General features: G+C 36.2%; 1 long non-coding RNA gene across 1 annotated transcript; it reads left to right on the top strand.

The window, feature by feature from the left end:
* Nucleotides 1–14,684: 14,684 nt before the first annotated feature.
* Nucleotides 14,685–16,014, top strand: LOC147516115 (uncharacterized). Its single transcript, XR_015213584.1, has 3 exons — nucleotides 14,685–14,745; nucleotides 15,156–15,360; nucleotides 15,974–16,014. It is a non-coding gene; the product is annotated as an uncharacterized LOC147516115 (long non-coding RNA).
* Nucleotides 16,015–18,654: the final 2,640 nt, after the last annotated feature.

Here is an 18,654-nt window from a genome sequence, read left to right as displayed (position 1 = left end):
GAAAGCCTTTGAGGTGTGTTACGTGTAAGATGATTAGACTAGATCTTTAGGCATATGGGGATCGTTGTCCTAGACTTCAGTAGGACATCTGTCAAAGGAACTTTAGGACACGAAGAAGGTTCTGGGGCTTTAATCCACCTAAAAAACTAGAAACTTTGAAGGGTTAACTACCACCCCCAGATGAGCCAATTAGGATTCTCCCCCGGGAAATTAGGGTCTCTAGGGGGTAGTAGTTAGTAACCCAAGGTGAAGATGAGCCATAATAAGTTTAGGAAAGCAGCTATAGAGGGTCTGATCAAACTAAGTTTATAATGGATCATTTAATATTGGGACACGCATTGGTTAGAAAGCTCAAGAAATGTATTCACCTAAATCGGAGGGTTATATTTCCTCGTGCTGATCAATGAGGGTTGTTTCCAAATCAACCCAAGTTTTCCAGAATAATCCCAGATAAGATCACGTTTAAATAAGGTGGTTTAAATAATCCCAAATCAATCCAAGTTTTCCAGAATCAATCCAAATCATTCACAAACCCAATTTCCACGTTTAAATAGCCCACCAATCCAAGGTTTGAATTAAAATCACTCCCAAAGACAAAATAAGTTGGGTTTTCTCTTTTTATCTTTATGTGAATAAAACAAAACTACGACAGAGAAAACCCAAAAGCCCAAAAACCTTTCTTCTCCAACCGACCAGACCCTTTCTTCTCCTTCCAATCAAAACATAACTTTGTTCTATGATTGTCCTTCATCAATCTCACCACTGACTAGCATCACTAGCATCACTATTCCTTGTTTAACAAATGCTATAAATACTTGGAGTTACTACTTTGATTCTCAAAATATTGCACTACCTTGCGATGTTTGGAGTTGTGATACTGTTGTCAAAGTACCCATTCTTCATGCAATTCTTACTAGATATACAGAATTATCACAATCAAATTTGGGTCAACTTTTGGATAATGGTTTTGATGTGGTGTTTGTTGTTGCAAACAATTCGGAATGTATCCAGTGTGAGAATTCACGTGGGCAATGTGTATAAAACTCAGCACGCTATTTTGTTTTGCTTTTGCTTTTATCTTTTTGAAACTTTGTTGGGATATAAACAGTAAACAATGAGTGTTCATAGTCAGTCCATACTGTACTATGAACAATCAATGTTCATAGTCATAAGCTATGAATATTCTTTGTTCATACCACAATTAGACTATGAACAATGATTATTCATAGTCATGAGCTATATGAACATTCTTTGTTCATATATGAACAGTGATTGTTCATAGTTCGATAACTATGAACACTCATTTTTTTTTATAACTATGAGCTATGAACAATGAGTGTTCATAGTCCATACTGTACGTACTATGAACAATCAATGTTCATAGTCATGAGCTGTGAATATTTTTTGTCCATACTACAATTGGACTATGAACAATGATTGTTCATAGTCATGAGCTATGAACATTCTTTGTTCATATCACAATTGGACTATAAAACAGTGATTGTTCATAGTTCGGTAGCTATGAACACTCATAGCTATGAATAATGAGTGTTCATAGTCCATATTGTACATACTGTGAGCAATCAATGTTCATAGTCATGAGCTATAAATATTCTTTGTTCATACCACAATTGGACTATGAATAATGATTGTTCATAGTCATGAGCTATAAACATTCTTTGTTCATATCACAATTGGACTATGAACAGTGATTGTTCATAGTTCGGTAGCTATGAACAATAAATATTCATAGTCTATATTGTACGTACTATGAACAATGCAATGTTCGTTATGAACTATGAATATTCATTGTTTATACCACAATTGGACTATGAACAGTGATTGTTCATAGTCATGAGCTACGAACATTCTTTGTTCATATCACAATTGGACTATGAACACTCATTATTCATAGCTCATAGTTATGAACAATAACATTGAGTGTTCACAGTCCATACTGTACTATGAACAATCAATGTTCATAGTCATAAGCTATGAATATTCTTTGTTCATACCACAATTGGACTATGAACAATCAATGTTCATAGTTATGAGTGTTCATAGCTTCAATAGGGATGAACACACTTTGTTCATACTCTAGTAGGTATGAACAATCATTGTTCATACTTTACAATAGGTATGAATAATGAGTGTTCATACTCCAATAGGTATGAACAATGAGCTCGCATGTTTTGTATATGAACAATGATTGTTTATACTATATACACTGGTCATACTTGACCTTTTATCTACCCGACCCATTTTTTATTTCGCGTCAAGGGTATACTTTACATTTCATCTACCCGGATCTATCCGGTCCTTGAGGACCCGACCCATTTTTTATTTCGCGTCAAGGGTATACTTTACATTTCATCTACCCGGATCTATCCGGTCCTTGAGAGTGATTATGAAAAAAGCTTGGGTTTGGGAGTGATTATTTCACTTGATTTGTCCTTGAAAGTCACTCTCTGTAAGATTAATGGCCAAAAAGATTGTGCTGTACATACAAATCGACCCAACATGCTTTCATTTTATTTTATTTTTTCAATAATCACCCATCATCTATATAACAAAGAAGGGTGGTGCTGGACATCCAACACCACCCCCTAACCTTTGGATCTAGCTTATGAGATGGCGAATCCTAGGGCTTATGAGGTGTGGGTTGTTTAATAGTGTAGAACAAGAGTGTTGCATCATTCTTGAAGTCAACAAATGCGGCTGGACTTTTAGTGGACTTCGGTTGAGTTTTTTTTGTCGGGCTTCTAATGGGCTTCAATTGGAGTTTTTTTAGTCGGGCTTCGGTTGGAGTTTTTTAGTACGCGATGGGATGCGGGGCGTCGGAGGCTATGATATCTGCACTGCGACGGGATGGCGTTGGGGTATCGAAGGCGCGGCGATCTCAGAGTAATGGGGCGGTTTCTTGGCGTCGGCGCCGAAAGCGCGCGATATCCGCGGTCGCATCTGGGCGGATCGTGTCGGGTGTCAAAGGCGTGCGTATCTATAGTAATGGGAATGCACGTCGGGCTTTTAATGGGCTTCGATTGGAGTTTTTTTTAGTCGGGCTTCGGTTGTAGTTTTTTTAGTAGGGGGTGTATCTATGCCGTACGGGGGGCGGATGTGCGTCGAGGAGCCAAAAGCGCACGTATCTGTAGCACGTCGGGGCGCCGAAGGCGCGCGTATGTGTGACATACAACATGGGTAAATATTAGTATTAAACAAATTAAACCTGCAAAAAAATTACGATTTAAGTTTGTAATACACTTCGGAAGAGGAGTCATAACCTTGTTTCTAACAGCCTACCTAGTACCTAGCTAGCCCATCATATTTTTATTTGCTTCTAGCTGGTAATAGTATTATAAATTCCATCAAATCAAAAGATTAAAATCCTACTCTCTACTCGAATAATCATACATCGTGTTTGCTCATACCTCCACGTGTTCTAAAGTGGGTTTGACACTTTTACTTCTCCTATACTTCAACATCTATATAGAGTGAGGTATATGATTATTACTAGCGCCAAATCTTAGCATATGTTGTATCCAATTGGTCATCCAATAGAAAGGACCAACTACATTCTAGAGTTTGAGGTTTTACACCTATGACATGTACAATACCGAGGTTTATTAACATTGAGGTTGTTTTTAAATCTAACATACCAGGGTTTAATAACCTTGAGGGTATTTTACATCGGGGGGGGGGAGGAGGGATAGACCCACTCGTACTCCGCCCACTCCCAATCTTACCCATTCAACTCGCGAGATCATCTCAAGATCTAAGGTCCAGATTAAAACAAACACAAAGAAGAAAAATAGAACCAACCCTTCGTTCTCCATTTCGCGACCAAAAGAAATAGAACAAACAATCAATTTACGACCTCCATTTCGCAACCCACATTATCTTCTCCAGCAGCAATTCACGTTTAACTCTCTCCATATCAATTTCATCTCCGCCCAATTCTCTCCAAACCCATTATCAAGTAATTTTGTGCTCATGCTTTTTCCCCCTTCTTTAATTGTTATTTTGGTGATACAAATTTTGTTTTAGGAAGTGGGTGTATGACATTGCTAGTTTAACTGAAAATTAATTGAGTTTTTCTTAAAAGTAGAAAATTTTAATATTTGATTGGGGCTGCTCATGAAATTTTCAGTTTTTAGGTGTACGTTACAATCATTTTGTTGTACGCTTAAATCACCGACATTAATACTAGGTATGTAGATGAAGCGATATTTACTTGTGCATTTCAATATGGAATGGATTATGTTTATGTGGATTAATTATGTCATTCGACTGACAAGCTAAGTATAGGCTAGGATGTCCTTTACTTTGTCGTTACTCTGACGTGTTATAAGTATTAAAAATCTTGCAGAAGTTGCTATGATTGTTACTCTGTTGCCATATTGTTTTGAGTGCCATCGACAGGAGTCTGCAAAAGCAGTTACTATTTTAGTCCTAAACTTGTTTGAACCTTAGATTGTTACTTGCTAATGATCTTTTGAATAGCTATGAAACAAAACATAGACAAATGAAGATGCTATACAAGTGTCGTTAGTAAACTATCTTTGTTTCAATCAAGGGTAAAAGTACCCTCTTTCTCAAAACATCTCATCACACTCTAAGATAAATACACCCCAGAGGGATGGAACCTAAGCATAGCACAAGGCTTAGAATAGATGAAGAGATATCCTAAACATTGACAATAAAATATAGGGTACACTAATATCCCCATTTTGGCTCTAGACTAAAGAAACTAATTAAGTTGTCAACATTCATAATTGATTCTCTCTGACAGTGAGTTAGGTTCCCCGTCTAGTAAGCAACCAACGACAAAGTAGTTTGTCCTTACGAAATGTATCTGGCAGCAAGATTGAGTTTGTGACCAAACCATGGATACAAATGGCTATGTAGTGATTGATTGATTGATTGTAGTCTTGTAAAATTTTAAACAGTCGAGTATGATATTTAATTTGATGTTAGCACTTTTATTTATCTTATGAAATTGGATCTTTCACAACCTACTACGTACTAAAGCTCAAGAATTCCTTACTCACGTTTTTTTTTTCGTCGGTATGTTTAGAGTAAGGGTTTCGTTCCAACCTTAAGGCAAGAATGATATCACAACTAAAATCTAGCACCTTAGAGAACTAAGGGAGAAGAATTTTTAATTTGGTATTTTTTAGATTTTTTTTTCCTAACGATTACTTACTACACAAGTTATCTAAAATTTGCAAGTTGTTTCTTAAATAAATAGAGAGAGAAAGATTAGGAGAGGGTTAACCTACTCATGCAAGATTAGTTATATATATATTTTTTTTGGGAATAAAATCACCCATCTTTAATCAGTCTCGGGTTCATAAACAAACCCGAAACTAATTCGAGTATCGATCCCCAGCAAGATGTACTCATCTCTGAGTCCATCATGCTAGCATGAGGAGTTTTCGAGATATTTCATCTCTGAAATGTCTCTTCAACTCCTGGTTTCATTTCACGCCATCCGGACAAAGATTACAATTTGGATTCTCCAGGACTCGCACGCGCGATTGATCCCAGTGTCAATGGGTCGCGTGCGCTAGCTTTTCTAAAGCTACAAGCTCAAAAAATTGTCGGTCTCAATCATTTTGTAACTAGGTGTCAAAGAAAACCTAAGCCTTTAAGTAGTGATTCTAGATCCCTAAAATGTGCATTGATCCTCACATGAGCATCATTAACCCTCCCCTTGGGAGGGTTTTAGCTAATGATCCTAGGAAAGATATGCAAGATATGTTGGACGTATGCTGAATTAAAGAAGAAGAAGAATGCAAGAGATAAAATTTTAAGCTAGAAAGGAAGAAATTTTATTTAGAAAACTATATTAGCTTCCATTAACACTATTACACTTAACTTAGAAAAATAATATACATGAACATGGAATGAATGGAGTGTCTCCAAAATCAATACAAATCAGTCCATTTCAAGTTTTCTCTCCTTTCACCCACGTGAACCAACTTCTACCATTAATCACATTAAATTCTATCTTATCTCTAAATCAAAACAAATTGATACCTTACATTTTTTTACACTATTAGCACCTAAATCTAGTCAACTTAATTAATGTCATGCAAGGTGTCAATTTGTGCCAATAATTTGCACATTTTGTCTTGACTTGCTTGATGACTCATCCAACAAGGCCTTAAACTACTAAGAATTCCCTAGTGGACGAGTTATAGCCTCGTGAGAGTTTTTCAGAGAAGATACTCACAAACTTCATTTATACTACAATGACTCAGTAACAAAAACTTGTTTCCTAAATTAATCTTAGATATCTATACATCTTCTTAGTGGGGAACGAGGATTAATTCCTTTGAAACTCAAGTTAATATGCATACAATAATTAAAACATCTACATATGAACATGCATATAGTGAACTTTACATTTAAATGTACAAGTAGGGCCGTTTATGGATCATTTGGAGAGTGTCCCTAAATATGTTCTCACAGGTATATGTCGAAACACAAATTCGTTATTAATTTTTCCACTCAGGTTTCACTAACTCCAATGTGCAGTGGGCACACATTTCCTCACATACTCAATGACAACATAGGAGCCGAGGTCGATCAATCATATCTACTACTTATTATCACACAATCCTACTCCTAATTGAGCTAGATGTCTTTATTAGGTATTGTGGGGCTTAGGTGGTGGTGTAGAAAAAAATGGGAATGGAAAAATAAAAAATGACAAGTATGAGAGAATAAGGTCTTCAAGATATTTATACTAGAGAAATCCTTGTTTTCTTTTCCTGCTTCTACATGAGTTTCCATACTTTGCTCTTAAGCTTTTTGAGTTCTAATTAACTTTTTTTTTTTTGGGGTTTATTTTATTTGGTGAAAGTGAAAGGTTCGATGAAAAGTTTAGTGGGGGGACTAGCGGTAAAATTTGTAATAGGTATGAATTTTTGGCTATGGCGATCCAAAGAAGGCCTAAATTCTCGCCTAGGGTTTGGATGGTGATCAAGTAAGTAGACACGTGATTTTCTCTATTCGGAACAACTACTCCTCTGTGTCATTACTCACATATCACACATATCGAGGCTTTTTGGTTAGATTCTCACAGGATTGATAATTTAAGTAAACTAACCGTGGGTTCCAAAAACTTACTGCTATGTATAATCGATGATACTCAGTGCATGAATACTCATGAAAAGATGTAAAAACTATTGCATACGTATTATCTTAAGTTTCTTAAAAACAAATCCTAATTCGAATGCTAATGTGAGATTTCTAGACGATTTTCATCATCGAAAAGGAAACAAGACTTTGTCACTAAGTACATTCACGAAAAAGAAGCTATAAACTATATACAGTCTACAAGTTGCCTAATTTTTGCTACAGGTTTAAAGCACCCCCAACTGAATGATGCTTAGTCTTTGAAGTATCAATAGATAAAGAAAGAAATTACCTGAGAACCGTGAGCAAAATTAGGACTGGATCGCTGTAATAGAAAGTTATTATAACATAATATATTATACAGAAATAAACAAAGAAAAACAATAACACACTAAACACAACTATAGATAGGTAGATATATATACACCATGTCTTTCTCAAATTTACCATCCAGTTGGTCCTGATGTTCTCACATCACCTTGAGTAAAATGCATTTCCTTAACATCGCGCCAAAAGATAATGGTTTGCCAAATGGTGCTCCATTGTTGTTCCCCTGACTCGTTCAAATGTGCCAACATATCATTGTCGTCAGGGTAGCAACGAACGTTCCTCAGGTATCGTGAAGAACATCCACGCCATTGCCTAAACCTTAATGAACGAATTATTCTGTTTGCCGAGTACATAAAATCAACTTTAACCCAGTCGTTAAAAGTAGCCGAAAACTTTGGAAAATGTGTCCTCATAATACTGCAAGCGGTTACAGGTAAAAGTTGATATTGATGTCAAAAGGTGTGAGCTTTTTCTAGATTGGTGACAACACATTTAATGATATCAAACTATGTATGACCTTGCGCAAAAGCATTGAATACTACGCAGGTGGCATCATTGGCAGTAGAAAAATGCCAATCTCCCATGATGTTCAGCAAGATAAACAATGTCGCATTCCCCACGTTCATGGTCATGCTTGCTAAGGGAATGGTGGTTTCTGGCCATCTGCCAGGTGCATCGCCTTCTTGTTTAAGTGCAAGACCATCACCATATGATGCACGAAAAGCATGCCATAAAAAGGAATGATGTGAGTTATGGCTGATGTATGGCCATGTTGCTGCAGGCTCGTGATGATAAGGAAAATCAAAAGTTAGGGTGAGTGTTGGTTCAAAGAAAATGTGTTGTGTGTAACCAACTTGGATTGTGAACCCGTCTAAGAAGAAGCCTTAGGCATAATTAAATGTTTGGGTGTCTCCCATATTGACATAGAAGTATGCAGCCAGACTTGGAGAATAAGTCTGGTCAGGTCGAAAAACTAGGGAAGACCACCCGATGTTGGTGATGTAGTTACGAAAATGAAGGCCATAAGCATTAGAATCCATCATAGCCTGGAAGGATTGCTCAGGAATGATTTTTAGTGCATCCATGCTTGATAAAGAAAGTTCAGTAGGTGCAGAGCGAGAGGCAAGGTAGGGAGTCCTGACAGACTATCAATCAGTGTGAGGAAACGTCCAAAATGAAGTACTCACGTTGCGTAAAGCAATGAGAGTGTCCCACCGGTAGGAAATCAAGTATGTCTCCCACGCTTGATGGATAAGATTATATAAAGAGCAGTATCCAATAAAGTCTGACTGGATGGATGAAAGAGTATGGACGAAGATATTCTGTAATCAAATATAAAATATTAGTTTAAAATTTGATTATTGGCTATTAATAACAACTTGCACTATGACAATCCTAGTAGGCATACTCCTTAAACATGGATTAACAATAGAAGGCACAAAGATAACAACAAATTTTTTATTATTAGAGAACACGACGAAAAACTTAATTAATAATTTTTTTAGGAGAAGATCATGGACCACAATGATGATGATGATGGTTATGGGAACACAGATCGTGCACAAGACTGTTTAGTTGATCAATTTGGTGGTTGAGCTTAATCTGAATGTCCCCCCTGGTTGGCAGAGAGCATAGTTTGATTCTCCATTAGGAGAGCATGATTTTCCAAGGACTGAGAGTGATTTTCCAAGATTTCCTCCTGTTCAATGTCGTGCATTGCTTGATGTTCTTGGAATTCCATAAGACTTTTGATTATGATTTCCTAGCATGCGTGCAGTTCCCGCATGCCTTAAGGTGAAGAAAATGAATGCCTTCCATAGGATTAAAAATGTTATGCATGACATTTTCATCAAAGAAATGTTCAGAGTATGAGCTTTGGTGTTCGTGTTCATCTGTCAGAGTATCTGGAGTCCAAAAACCAGCGGTCTATGTGAATTACAGTAATGCCAACTATTTGAAGAGGTATTTCTGGATAAACAACTGGATAACCCCAAAGCAACATAATTTTTGTGACTAGAGTAGGTAGAGGTGCTAACCATTTTTTAGGTCTGGTGATCGAGTTCCATAGATATTGGATTATGCAAAAATCATCCCTTTGAGTCTGCATAACCCAGGGTAGGTAGAGAAAAGGTTTGGTCACTTCAGATGTTTGTGATGATCCCGCCATATTGTGCCCTAACTAGTGGAGCACGATTCTTTGATTATGTTTCAAAGAGCGCTGAAGAACACCGTGGTTTCTGTTCTTGAGTTCGCCCTGAGATATAGTGGCCTTTTGTAGTTGTTTGATGGTATCGAAAGGTGACTCCTGAAAATGCATCTTTGGGTTCGTCATTGGAATTTGAAGGATGTCGGATATGATTTCCCTAGTCAATTCAAATTGTTGTCCATGGGCATGGAAATAGAATTTACCATGGTCTGGTCTGCTAAATTAGTAGAACATCAAAACTAATTCTCTGGAATAAGCAGCTTCCGAATGATATAAAAGAGGCATCCATCCTCGACATACAATTTCTGTGTCAAAATATGGAACAAACAGGCCTTCATGAAAACATTTCAAATAATTTTTCTCTGGCACTATTTTTCTAGGTCGATCCATTTGAAAGTATAAGTAAGGGAAAAATATTGAAGAATGAGTGAAATGAAGATGGCTGAAAGGAAGAGATTTATAGCCAATATATGAACCTTTACGAATCAAGATCGCAAGTGTAGTTAGATCCAGAATTAATATGTGGAAAACACAAGTGAACATGTGTTGTTGTTACAAATAATTATGTAACATTACATAGCAAGTATGGGTATCCATAGTAGGTCTGTTCATGTTAGATTCCCAAAACAATTAATGAGGTGTTCACAATATTAGAAAATACAGAGGAAGGTTTCACATGGCAGTTAGACCAACACATATTTTCTATATTGAGTTGTCAAATAGGGTATTGAAAATCATGTCCCTAAGATTGTTACTGAGGTGTGCAAAGAGACAGAACGTACGGAGGTGAAGTAGCCACAATATAGTTAGACCTACAGGTAAATTCTGAATTGATATAGCAACCCTCAATAATGGAAGATGGATATAATTTATAGAGTTGCGCGCACAATAGTTGTTAGGCCTACTAAATTAACGTGCGCGACTTGCTATGAACACAATGAGTCGAGATTGATTTATTTTTGTAAGTTATTGATTTTGTGTATTTGTTATGGTTTTTATGATTTTTTTATGTTTATGATAAGGTAAAAATACAACTAATACATACAAATATTAAATAGGGAACTTCTCCATTTAATATGTAAATTGTACAAATGTTTGAGAATTATTTAACACACCACACTAATATACAAAGCGAAATAGGAAAAGAGAGATGTAAGTTACATAGATCTAGATATTCTAGAGAATGTTATGCATGATTAACAGTATCACAATGATAAATACTATTATCAGGAAGACTTGGAATGCAGCATCACGTTGCTGCTTTTCGAATTTCTCGATCGGATCCATTATGTTGAAGAAGATAAGCACTACACCATAATAGAATATTTGCAACACGCACCTTTTTTGCTTTGCAACGGTTATTTACCGTTAGTAAGTTGCCAACGCTATATAAGCGTTAGTAATGTTGTAAAGCGTTACTTTATTTTGGTGAATTTTTGGAATTAATTGCTAACGCTTGAAAATGTTTGAAAAGTGTTACATATCCAAAAAACCAAAACAACATTGAAATTTCGAAAAGAGGGAAACAAAAAAGATATCGCGCTCGTATATAGAAAACCTCTCTCTCTCTCTCACACACACACAGCCGCTAGGTTAGGGTTTTCCTCTTTCTCTCCTTCAACCCTTCGTGAAATCTCCATTCGCAGAATGCTTTCTCTAGATCCCTCTATCGTCAGGTATAAATAATCAATCTTTATTTAATTAGGCTTGTTTTATTTATTATTATTAGGGTTTAATTAGTTTTTTTTTTGTTCAAATTAGATTGTTGGATGTTAAACAAGCACAGAATAAAGAAGGGAAAACTGTTCTCTATCTTGTTTTTGAATACATGGACACGGATTTGAAGAAGTTTTTGCGGAGTTTTCGTAATAAGGGGGAGATTATTCCGCCTCAAACAATTAAGAATCTCATGTACCAACTTTGCAAAGGAGTTTCTTTTTGCCATGGTCATGGAGTGTTGCATAGGGTTCTGAAGCCTCACAATCTTCTCATGGACCCAAAGACAATGATGCTTAAGATAGCTGATCTCAGTCTTGCTCGAGCGTTCACTTTGCCAATGAAGAAGTATACTCATGAGGTACTTAATACATATAGTCCTGTGACTATGATGTTAAAATTTGTTAGTTAGATGGTAATGTTGAATTTGAATGATTAACCTTTAAATCTTGTCATTACTCATAGCCTGCATGATTGACTGCTTCTGCAGGTTTATTTGGCAAATTTGTTGCTGAAGGGAGTTGGGACTGATGTGCTAATTACTGCGTATGAACCAATTGTGATAAGGTAAATGTCTAAGAACAGTTTATCTGACCATAAATCCTTAGAGGAAGTTGTTGTTGTATGTTTTTTTTTTCAATGATCTTTATGTTATTTTGTTATTGTTGAAATTCTTAATTCCTTACACGGTTACACCTCACCCTGCCTACAAAAATGTGTCATTCGCGGTTTCAATAGTTCGAATCGCTAGGTTGCTTTGTCAGATGGAGAATTGAGTTGTTGTTCTGATATTTGTATATTTATTTATTCTTAAGCGAAAGGACATGCTCGAGTACAGGTTGAAAATTATCTTAAATATCATTTTAAATTTCATACCATTCCAAGCTTTAGTTATGCAAGTCGATTTGATTGCACTGAGGAACAAATAATATAAAAGTTGAAAATGAGCCCCTTTGTTTAATAAGATTGTTGGAGTCCAACTTATGCCTTACATGACCCATTTCTTCCTTTTTCTTCTTGCCATACACTTGCTGGAATATAGTTCTTGCACTTTGTTTGTTATCGTGATGATCATTTGTTTTTGTATATATCCTAATAATCCTTGTATCATGTTTATGGACCATCCCTTTTAGTGAAAGCGCAAGGATTGTAGGAGCTGGTTTAGCTGTTCCTGCCACATAATCTGGATGCATGCAGATGGCTGATGTTTTCAAACTAGCAGTCTCAAGCTTCAAGGTCCAAGACTGGGATCTTTTCGGTTCTGGGAGAAAGTTGTTTTAAACAATATTGTTCCTTATGGTCTTGCTGCTGTCTTGAATTTGGATATTATTTTGTTTTGCCTAGTTGACTAATTTCCTCTTTTTAATTGTTCTCAAGTTTGTTACTGCATCTCACCTTTTCAGTTTTCATGTGGCCTAGGCCATGATTTTGTTCAAAACTTCATATTTGGTCACGAATTTGGTTTTTTGGGGAGTTGGGCCTAGTAAATGTTTGGCTCTTTGTGCTTGGTATAGAGCAAAATATTGCATACACATGTTAGATCAATAAGGTTATGAGGTGAGTTTGCGTCTTCAGCTTTTGGCAGTCGGTCCCTTGAGGACAATATGGATTCCAAGCTGATTTGAGAAGTCACAAACTAGATGGGAGGTTTTGATGTTATAATGCAGCAATGGCTCAATGAGAGTTTTATTACCACCCTTGATAAACATTGGCAAGGTGACTAGGTTTTGCTCTTCTGGTTGCAAATACTAGGAAGGGACTTGATGTTAGGTTATTGATTGCATGCGGATGATGGTTCTTCACCACTCTGGATTATTTTTATCATATGAAATTTGGCAAAACATAGATTCAAATCCAGATTCCTCCCTTAGTATAGGGGACCAATAAGTATGAAATTGGTGGTGGTAGCTGGAAGGCGGGAAGGTTGAGCAACAAAAGGCTACAATGGAAGGTTTGGTAGAGTCTCCCACAGGCCAAATCTACGTGCATTATAAATGGGGAGCAGTAAAAGTAACATTGGGCAGCATAGTATTGTTAGCCTGTTACCTCAGGTTTAAAACCATTGTTCCCTACTTGGATTATTTCCTGCTCTTAGGAAGTGGTAAGTTGAGCGTAAGCAATCCTTAGGAAAGCATGATCGTAAGGTATGTTGTTCTATTTACATGTTTATGCATATCAAGCTCTACAATGAATTTGTTCCTATATACCGGCCAATATATATAATATTTTTGTTTCAGAAGTTTGACATTTCATTTTGTGATGTTATTGTCGCTATGTTTCGAAATCCTCGATTGCCTGTTGAACCACCATCAAGATGTAGCTGCAACGCTGGTAATATTTTCACAATCACTTTCTTCTTCTCATTATATGCAGAAGATTACTTGTTTGTTTGTTTGTTTGTTTGTTTGTTTGTTTGTTTCCTTCTTTCTTTAAGTTTGGTTTCCTTGTCATGAAATATAGGCATTGTTAAGAATAATGTAGTGTGTAGTTTTGTTTACCATTCAAATGTTTATAATAAATCCAGGTTAATTGCTTCTTCCATTCTTGATAATGTATAAAACTGTGTAGTAATAGCCTTGAAATGAGTTTTAAAGCTAAAATCAAATATCTTGATCGGTTTGAAATACAGTATGTCTGTGAACTTAATTCTAAGTTCCCATCCAAAAAAGAGTATGCTATGAGTTTAAAAACTATTTCAATAACTTTGAATCACTTATGTGTGAAATTTATTATTATTATCTTTTTCTGAACAATTCTTTAATCAATATACTGTCCACTACGCATTAGTGGATTCATCCAGGAATTTAAATCTTTGTTCGTTCACAATAACTAATCCCGTAAAACATGCATAAAAGCCTTACTGCTTTCTGATTACATGAATCATATAGCTTTGCATTATTATATTTTTTGCTCTTTCTGTCTAAACATATCTTTGAGACACTAGGTTCTTAGAGAAAATATATGGTGAACCATGTTGTTACCTAACTTGCCTCGATATTATGTATAGATAGGATCAACACACAATAAGTTTAGTGCATCCATGAAGTGCTTATGTTGGCCTTTGCATGTATGGTTAGATGATATAACTTATTTTTGCATATTTGTTTTTTTCAATGATAGTGATCATTTACTCCTTCGTATATATTACGTGAACGTTCGTCTGAGGAAGGCCATTTGTCTTGCCCCGGAGGGAAATGGTTGCCAGGAGTAGTACTGAACTCTGCTGGAAATTGCTTGAGTTTGAATTTTAAGAGGAGCTTGGATGATATAGTTATTAAGTGGTGTGATGAAAGGGTTGTTGATTTGCCTGTGAACAATGTGACGCTTAAGGAATTGCGCAAGGAGGTTTGGTATGTCATGTAATGTTTCATTTTTATTTCAATTATCAATATATTAAAGCTTCAGTACAATGCAGTGGCAAACTTCTTAGATTAAAGGATTGAGCGTTTAATTGTTTCTCAATGAAATATATTTAGGAATACGTTATCGTGTATGCTCTTTGAGACACTTCATTATGCTTTGGTGTACTGAATAGTGAATATGATTTTGTGCATTATCGGAACCATAATACACGTGCATGCATATCCGGATTGTCTGTCCTTGAACTATCGATTTCAAATTTTTACTTATATAATACACTTTTCGATTGTTTCAATAAGTTTGTGTTTTTATTGATCATCTCATGTTATCTTGTAACATGCATTCTTGTGGTCTTTGACTGGTTATTCTACTTTGAATTTTATTGGCATTACATGTGCAGGTTAGTTTCATATGCACTTCAAACATTGGGCCTGGATAAAGGATCTTCAATTGCAATAGATATGCCAATGAATGTCACTGCTGTCATTATCTATCTTGCAATTGTTTTGGCGGGTTATGTTGTTGTATCCATTGCTGATAGTTTTGCCTCTAGTGAAATATCAATGAGGCTTAGGATATCAAAAGCAAAAGCAATATTCACCCAGGTTAGGCTTTGTTTGTTACATTTTCACTAGAACATGATAATTTTAATTTCTCAACGGCTAGTATGCAATAAGTTAGAAGTATTTGGTGGGTTTCTGTGTGTTTGCTGTCGCATATAAACGTGCATCATGCAGTTGATAGGTTAGACTTTACCTAGAAGCTTCTAGCCTTCTAATTAAAAGGCCTTGTTTTCTACCTAGTGAGATTATGAATCAATGAGGATATGATGATGTCCATATACATGGTTCATGGCATTTGTCAAAGGTTTTCTCTAACCACCCCCCCCCCCCCCTGCGCGCGCGCGTTTAGTATCCATGGTTCATGGCATGCAAATACATATATTATCTCCAAATTCGATGCCTTTCTTTATCATGATTGGTTGTAATATGATTTCTTTATCTTATATATACGTTAAATAAAGAATTATGTGTCCTGAGATTTTTTTTAACTAATGGAGCTACGAAGCTACCTTATTCTTTCATGCTTTTGTTTTTCGTGGAAACAAAAGGCTACTATTATTCAATGCAATAACTTTCTTTATCTTATGGAAATATGAATTTATTAGCAGATTTATGCGTCGTAAGAATCTTTCATTTAGTTACCTTATCCTTTTAGGATTTTGTTCTTCGTGGCAACAAAAGACTGCCCTTATATAGGTGATGTATCGCCTTCAAATATTCTAATTTGACACCTTGTACATGTGGACAAAGTTCTCATAAATTTTCCTTACATTTTCAGTAAAGTAGTTGATGTTGGATCTCCTTTAGCAATTGTTTATTCTTTGGAAGTTCTAGCTTCTCTCTGGATCTAGCGGATATGATATGGGCCCACTTTCCTTGAAAAAGAGTCGAGCATCGCAAGTATGCTCTCTGTTGTGTATACTAACTTTCCTTGTTTCCTAGCTATAGCTCGTTCCATTTTCACTTGTTTCACTTTTCAGTTTGTTATTAGAAATGACACTTAACATTATGCCATACTTTCAAGTTTTCACTATTTATCTCAGCAATAAGCTAGTACCGTACTACCGCTTCATAAACTTGGAGTGGATTTAATTGTTCTTTTTCTATTGTATTTCTAAGTTCATTATTTGTTTTTTGAATTTTTAGGAATTAGATGGACTTTGTGGAGCTGCACTAGGATTTATAGTGAGTGAAGACATCACCAATACTTGGTATTGCAATGATTCGAGATTGTTTGGAAAATCGTATTGAATATGTTATCCTTATTTGTAAATATGAATTTATAACTCTTAGAAAATATTTTGAAGTTATATTGCATACATGGTTTAACGAATATCCTATTTTTTTTTTCAGTCTTTTGCTTGTGTTTGCTATTATTTACTTGTCAAATGGTATGAAAAGGCAATGGGGACTTTATCATGGAATTGAGATGTTTGTTTCAATATGGAAATGAGATGTTTGTTTCAATATAGAACAAGTAGTGTTATTTTTGGAGGTTAAGTGCGTCCTAATAAAATGGGGCAGGTTTAGCTAGTTGCTACAAAATATGAGAATTTTATTTATTTTTATTAATTTGCAACCCATCAGCAACGGTTCATAACCGTTACAAATTTAAAAACATTGCTAAAATTTTGTACGGAACAGGCATAAACAAGCGTTACAAATAATATTTGCAACGCTTAAAAACCGTTGGAAAGTTTTTCTTGCAACGGTTAATAAGCGTTGGAAATTTTAGTTTGCAACGGTTAATAACCGTTGGAAATTTTTGTTTGCAACGCTTATTAGCCGTTGCAAAAATTTCCAACACTTTACCCACGCCATATTTGCAACGCTTTTTAAGCGTTGCAAAAATTATTAGCAATGGTTTTTTGCCATTGCAAATAGTCTGTTATGGTGTAATGGAGAGTTTGTGAAGATTAAGTTGTGGAAAGTGAGAGAATGGGATGAGTAAAGTTTGATGAGGAGTGTTGGATTTTATAGGCGAAAATCTGACTGTTTGTGGATTAGCGTGCTTAATCAAGCCGTTGGGCCTAGTAGGGTATCTGACCATTTGTGGATTAGCGTGCTTAATCAAGTCGTTGGGCCTAGTAGGGTATCTGACCGTTGAGCCTACGTTGGATAAGTCCGATGGACCTACTATTTGAATCAGTCCGTTGGACTTAAAGATTAGGCTCAATGCATTAAGCAAAAAACTAATATATATATATATATATATATATATATATATATATATATATAGTAAAAAGACAATAATCTTATAACATAAATAATTTCTCATTTAATTCGTCTGGAGATACAAAATTATGAGAAATTAATCAACCTACCGTTTTACAACCATAGAAAAATAAAATGCAATACGTAAGGGAAACAAATGAAAGAAGTCATTTTCAAACTACAAGAAGGAAAGCTGCTACTGTTAATCTTTAAGGTTAGCTGAAGATGACCCAAGGTTACGACGACAACGGTCACTGCGAACTCCTCAAGTTAGCTAACTGGTCCTGTATGTTGCCTAAAGACTGAACCACTTGTTCCTGAAACTGATGTTGTTTAGCCATCAACATGCGTTGGAAACGGCTTTGACGATTACACATCTCTTGCTGAAAATCACCCATGGAAGTTTGCATCTGTTGCTGAAAAGCAACCATGGAAGTTTCCATGCGCTCCTGGCGAGTAAACATTTTGCGCATGCCAGTGTTCATCAAGCGTAATGCTTCCATGGGATGACGAGTTTCTTGCATGTCATCCTCATTAAAGTAATGTGATGGAGATTGAGGAGGGGTAGGCACGTTAGGGAGCTTTGCTGCTATGAGCTCTTGCGGGTCTCAGTGATTCAGGACACAAGTCTAAAAAATGCTGAAATTTTCAAACGGCTTTGTGTCAATAAAAAGAGTAACAGACTAGAAACCCCAATGTAGCATAATTTGAGTGACAAGTACGGCAAGAGCTGCTAACTTGGATTTGGCATTCGTAAGCATAGTGCAGAGGAATTCCACCATACAGAAATTTACCTTGCGTTCCTGTAGATTCCATAGCAGGTGCATAAACGTCTTGTTGATGTCAGACGTCTTGGAAGTGCCGATGACGTTGTAAGCCAACCACTGAGTTACTGTCAGCTGGTTGCGACACAGAGAGTGTTCGGACACACATCTCGAGGTTTCATTGTATTCCCCCTTGATTAACGTGTCGACCATTTTGTCGTAAATCCTCGGGTACTTGGATTGTTGTAGCGTTGTTTCATTGAACGGGATTAGAATGCCCATGATTTCCAAGACTAATTCCAACGTGAGTTCACATTCTTCTCCGACGACTGCTACCCAAAATTCATTCCCCCGGAAA

Source organism: Coptis chinensis, chromosome 2 (genome assembly GCF_015680905.1).
Source record: "Coptis chinensis isolate HL-2020 chromosome 2, ASM1568090v1, whole genome shotgun sequence".
In the NCBI taxonomy this organism is placed as follows: Eukaryota; Viridiplantae; Streptophyta; class Magnoliopsida; order Ranunculales; family Ranunculaceae; genus Coptis; species Coptis chinensis.
This window is presented reverse-complemented; position numbering and strand designations above follow the sequence as displayed.